This window comes from Galeopterus variegatus, unplaced genomic scaffold (assembly GCF_000696425.1).
Source record: "Galeopterus variegatus unplaced genomic scaffold, G_variegatus-3.0.2 Scaffold2006, whole genome shotgun sequence".
NCBI classification, from domain to species: domain Eukaryota; kingdom Metazoa; phylum Chordata; class Mammalia; order Dermoptera; family Cynocephalidae; genus Galeopterus; species Galeopterus variegatus.
Genome location: NW_007728117.1, coordinates 160928 through 167257, shown reverse-complemented (window position 1 = coordinate 167257; position 6330 = coordinate 160928). Strand labels below are relative to the sequence as shown.

The following is a 6330-nucleotide window of genomic DNA, read 5'->3' as shown; positions in this document are numbered from 1 at the left end:
ATGGGCCACAATAATCAACCACATTGTATATCGACAAAATAAAATTTAAAAATAAAAAAAAATAAAAATAAAAATAAATTCATGTACAGAACAATAGGAAAAATACCAGAAGGATGTACGCCAAAATGTTGTCAGTGTTTTCTCTGGATAGAAAGATTTCAGATTATTTTTTTCTTTGTATTCTTCGTATTTTCTTAAATTTCTAAAATTAACATACATTACTTTTGAAATCAGAAAAAAATGCATATTAACAAAAGCTGTCCTGCCTGAAGGAAAAATGAGAGAAAAATTGCCCATATTTCTAAAAACTATCATCTCCTCCATGACTTACATTCCCAGCAGCATCTCACTAACCTCTCTATTCCGCATCCCAGCCACGGAGGGGGAGGGTGTTCATTTTCCTCATGTGTAGGTGTGGCTGAAAATGCCCAGCATACTCCCATGGCCTACTCCAGTCCGGGTCTACTGAAGACAGCTTCCGGCTGTGCCTGGCACAACAGAAATCTTGCAGATGAGGTTATTGCCTGAAGCCTTGTCTCCACCAGTCCTTCCGGTTTTGCTTCTACCTGCTGCATCAGGTAGGATACACTGCAGTGACTCTTCCCAACCATCCTGCAAGACCTATACCACAGGCTCCTTAATATACTCACCTGTTCCCTCTAATCCTCCATAGCCTGCAGTTCAACAAACTGTGATTAACACTCTCTGGTCTTCCCAGGTGCCTCCCTGGCTGCAAGAATCGCTGAGGACCCAGCACTGACCGGTAAAGCTCAATGAATCTATATGTGGTACTGATGAAACTAACTAATGGAGAATAAATAAGTAACAACAGTGGCGGATGCAGATCACAGGCAGGTGGCGTCATCCTCATCTCTGGGCATGCAAGTGGGAGGAATCATGTATCCAGCAAATTCAGAAGTAAACAATGCCAGGTGACAATAAAGAAATAAGCAACACGCCCACTCTACATTCGCAACAAAAAATATGAAGTCCTGAATGAATCCATTCATTTTGTTCAACAGAATCACCCAATCCTCATTTAGAACCTATTTATTCTTAGTTTCCATTTAGTTAGGAAAGTTCATCTATTTCCCTTTCTTGGGGAGGTCAGCATAAGTAGATTAGTAGCAGAAAATTAGAAAAGGAGAACAAAGGTTTATATGTATCCAGATGTTCAAAGCAGCTGTTTTTGTTATAGCAAAAGACTGAAAAAGTCTAGCCATGTAGGGGACTGTTTAAATAAATTGTCTTACATGCATTCAATGGCATAATAAGGGATCCATACATGCTGATTTAGAAAGAGTGCCACAATATATTAAGTGAAAAAAAGAACATGTAATAGTGTGAATGATGTGCTTCTACTTGTGTAAAGAATATGAAATATATATTTATATCTGTCCTGATACATGCACCTAACATGTCTGGAAGGATACAAAACATTGTCTTTTCCAGTGTGAACAAGCATTTGACGTGGGAGGGAGATTTACATTTTAAAGCAGCATTTGAATTTTAGTTTTTGAATTTCTACTTTTATAGTTTTCCATGTCCATGAATTATGGCTTCAATTAAAACACTGGTTTAAAAAAGAAAAATGGGGAGAAGGATAACTTTTGGAAGCAGAAATAATTGATAACAAACAGCTTGGGAGCAAGAGCAGAGATACAAGGAAAGTTTCAGTAAGTCAATAGTGTGAAAAAGAGAGAATAAGGGTGAGAGAAAAATAGAAGTATGGAACCTGCAAGTCAAATAGATATATAAGATCCATTAATTCCTGACCATATGACTACATGATAGAATGTTTTTTAATTATGTATTAATAATGCCTCAACATCAAATGTCTCAACATCAAAATAAGAAGACACAACAATAATGACAATTCCTTGAACTTTTTAAGACAAGTGAACATATATGATGGGGGGAGGGGAGATAGTGAGGAGGGAAGAGGAACAGGTAAAGGGTCATGAAAATCAACTACAATGTATATTGAGAAGTTAAAAATTAAAAATAAATAAATAAATACATAAAATAAAAAAGTAAAATTATTTTGCTTTTAACACTCTTTACTCAGAGAAATTTAAAACACTAGAGACATTCCCACTTAAGTCAGAATTAAGACAAGGATGCCTGCTATCATCCCTACTATTTAAACTTGTTCTGATGGTATAACCAATGCAACAAGACAAGAAAAAAGAATAAATAGCAGAAACACTAGAACGAAAAGAACAGAATTATTGTTACTAAAAACGCTATGATGGTCTACCCATGAAACCTAGGAAGACAGCCCCTCAGTTCAGTGATCAGGCCAGTTACTAAATAAATATGTAAAAGCCAATTTATTTCATACATACCAACAGCAAACAATGAGAAAATATGCAAGAGAATACCACTCACCATGGCTACAAACAATTAAAAATGTCCAAGTATAAACTTAAGAAACGTGCAAAGACCTACATGAGAAAACCATGTGGACTTCTGATGGACATACTGAAGTGACAGGTGAGAAGATTCAATATTATAAAGATTCCAAATCCCTCAACATTCATCTATAAACTTAACTCAATGTCAATCATCACACAGGATTTTTTTTTTAAGTTGACCAAATCATTCTAAAGTTCATTTGGAAACAAAATGCAAGAAATCAGCGAAGAAATTTTGTAACCACAGGATTCATGCCATAAAATAATTAAAATATTAAAACAGTGTGGTACTAGCAAAAGAACATAGATTCATATCATTGGACAGAAAGAACTCCAGAAACAGACCCAAGAATGTATGGGAACTAACACATGACAAGGGAGCATTTTGAACCAGTAGGGAAAGGACACACAATGTGGAGGAAATGTAAGGTTGGATTCTTTACCTTACAATGGACATCAGATCATTTTAGTAGTGGATTAAACATTTTAGTACAAAAATTGAAGCTATGGAAGTGCTAGAATAAAATAAAATATAGATGAGGATCTCTAACATCTCAGAGAAGCAAGAGTTGCTAAGAACAACATCAAAGACAGAAGTTAAAAAGAAAACACTTAGAAATGCATCTCTATAAAAAATAAAAAGCACTTTTTACATCAACAAGCATTACAAACAACACTGAGAGGCAAAGGACAAACTGGGGGAAATTGTCTGCACTTGATATAACAAATAATTTACATCCTTGATATGGAAAGAATTCTCTTCAATGAGTAACAAAATATTAATCTCTTAATGGAAAAAATACACAAAGGTCATGAATAAGCAATTTCCGAAAGAAGAAACACAAATGGCTAACAGACATATAGAAAAATCTTCAAAAAAATTGCTTACTTTGAAAAGCCAAGAGGCTATTATTTCTCACCATTCAAATTGGCAGCGATTTTTTAAATGACAGTAACACAGTATAAGTGAGGTTATGGGTAAACTGCCCCTCTTTCATGCTGTTGACGAAAATAAAAATAAGCACAAGTTATGGGATAAACAATTTGCTAATACGTATAAAAGACTCAAAAGATTTAAAAATGTATACACACTCTGACCCACCAACTGTTGTTCTAAACCAAAGAGAGAGCCAAACATACGTACAGAGGTTTAGCTCCAAGTATGTGCCTCACCGTGCTGCTGGTGATAGGGAAAAACTGGAAACCACTGCAGATCCAATAGTGGGAAATTCATCAGAATTTGTGGTACATACATGTACTAAAATACTAGGCACTCATGAAAATTATGTTGCAGCAAGAGAGCCAATGTATCAGTAAGTTTTAAAAAGCAGGTTAGAACATAGTATATGTCTGAATATAAAATCTTATTTTTTAGAAACCAAATGTATATGTATATGCATTAAAAGGTAAAACAGAAGTATATATAACAACATATAAACAATATATACACCAGAATTTTCTCCAGATGATGAGATAATAAACGATTTTTTAAAATTTGTCCTCATTTGCTAGATGTTTTTAAATGAATATACTTCTGAAATAAGACAAGTATTTCTAAAAAGGTATTTTTTTTTTCCAGCAGAAAGCAAATTGCTCAGGGTCCCATAAATCTTTACAGGTTCAGTCCCCCATGCTTAACCAGATTATCTGCCTGGATCTTCGCACACGCATTTCACCCCACTCTCTTTATTTATTCCTTCCTCAACTAAAAGGTACTTCCAGTTCAGTATTAAGGTTTTTTTTTTTACTAAAATCATTCTACTACCAAACATTATTTAAAGCATCTTTTGAGTAGTTTTGAGAAATAAAAAGAAATAACAAAAATGAAGAGAAATGCTTCAACTACAGTGTTATCTAGCTTAGCTTTTCCTACAGTACTAATATTTTTAGATAAAGTAAAAATGAATATATGAATACAACAGAACATTTAATAAGAATAGATTATTTCCCCTCTAAATCTAGCCTTATCTGTCCCAATACCCACTTGGTCACTTGGTTTTGTTTGTTTGTTTGTTTGTTTGTTTGTTTGTTTGTTTAATTTAATTAATTAATTAATTAATTAATTAAATTTTTTATTTTATTTATTTTTTTTTATTTTGTCTATATACAATGTGGTTGATTATTGTCGCCCATTACCGAAACCTCCCTCCCTCCTCCCACTCCCCCCTCCCTCCCAACAATGTCCTTTCTGTATGCTTGTCGTATCGACCTCAAGGAATTAGAATTTTTATGCCTTCTTCCACCCCTCCCCCCCGATTTGTGTGTGTGTGTGTGTGTGTGTGTGTGTGAATTTATTTATTTATTTTTAGCTCCCACAAATAAGTGAGAACATGTGATATTTCTCTTTCTGTGCCTGACTTGCTTCACTTAATATAATTCTCTCCAGGTCCATCCATGTCGTTGCAAATGGTAGTACTTCATTCTTTTTTATAGCAGAGTAGTATTCCATTATGTAGATATACCACATTTTCCATATCCACTCATCTGATGATGAACATTTGGCCTGGTTCCAACTCTTGGCTATTATAAAGAGTGCTGTGATGAACATTGGGGAACAGGTGTACCTTCGACTTGATGATTTCCATTCTTCTGGGTATATTCCGAGCAGTGGGATAGCTGGGTCATATGGTAGACCTATCTGCAATTGTTTGAGGAACGGCCATACCATTTTCCATAGAGGCTGCACCATTTTACAGTCCCACCAACAATGTATCAGAGTTTCTTTTCATCCGCAACCTTTCCAGCATTAATCGTTCAGAGTCTTTTGGATTTTAGCCATCCTAACTGGGGTGAGATGGTATCTCAGTGTGGTTTTGATTTGCATTTCCTGAATGCTGAGTGATGTTGAGCATTTTTTCATACGTCTCTTGGCCATTCATATATCTTCCTTAGAGAAATGCCTATTTACTTCCCGGATGCTGAGTGATGTTGAGCATTTTTTCATATGTCTGTTGGCCATTTGTATATCTTCCTTAGAGAAATGCCTACTTAGCTCTTTTGCCCATTTTTTAATTGGGTTGCTTGTTTTTTTCTTGTAAAGTTGTTTGAGTTCCTTGTATATTCTGGATATTAATCCTTTGTCAGATGTATATTTTGCCAATATTTTCTCCCACTCTGTTGGTTGTCCTTTAACTCTGTTCTTTCTTTTGCTGTGCAGAAGCTCTTTAGTTTGATATAATCCCATTTGTTTATTTTTTCTTTGGCTTCCCATGCTTTGGGGGTCATGTTCATGAAGTCTGTGTCCAGTCCCACTTCCTGAAGTGTTTCTCCTATGTTTTCATTATCAAGTTTTATTGTTTCAGGGTGTATATTTAATTCTTTAATCCATTTTGAGTTGACTTTAGTGTATGGTGAAATGTACAGGTCTAGTTTCATTCTCCTGCATATTGATATCCACTTCTCCCAGCACCATTTGCTGAAGAGACAGTCTCTTCCCCAGTGTATAGGCTTGGTGCCTTTGTCAAAGATCAGATGGCTGTAGGTGTGTGGGTTGATTTCTGTATTCTGTATTCTAGTCTATTGATTAGTGTGTCTGTTTTTATGCCAGTACCATACTGTTTTGTTTATTATAGCTTTGTAGTATAGCTTAAAGTCAGGTAGTGTTATGCCTCCAGCTTTATTTTTTTTTCTTTTTTTAATTTTTGCTCAGTGCTGCTTTGGCTATGTGTGGTCTTTTGTTATTCCATATAAATGCCTGGATAGTTATTTCTATATCTGAGAAAAATGTCATTGGAATTTTGATGGGGATTGCATTAAATATGTATATCACATTGGGTAGTATGGACATTTTCACTATGTTGATTCTTCCAATCCAAGAGCATGGGATATCTTTCCATCTTCTTGTATCCTCTCTAATTTCTCTCAGCAGTGGTTTGTAGTTCTCATTATAGAGATTTTTCATATCCTTGGTTAA

The 6330-nt window shown here is 35.0% G+C and overlaps 1 long non-coding RNA gene across 1 annotated transcript in view; it reads left to right on the top strand.

Moving 5' to 3' along the window:
* Nucleotides 1–6330, top strand: part of LOC103596416 — a 93522-nt gene that overhangs the window by 73877 nt on the left and 13315 nt on the right. The gene's annotated exons all lie outside the window — the stretch shown is intronic.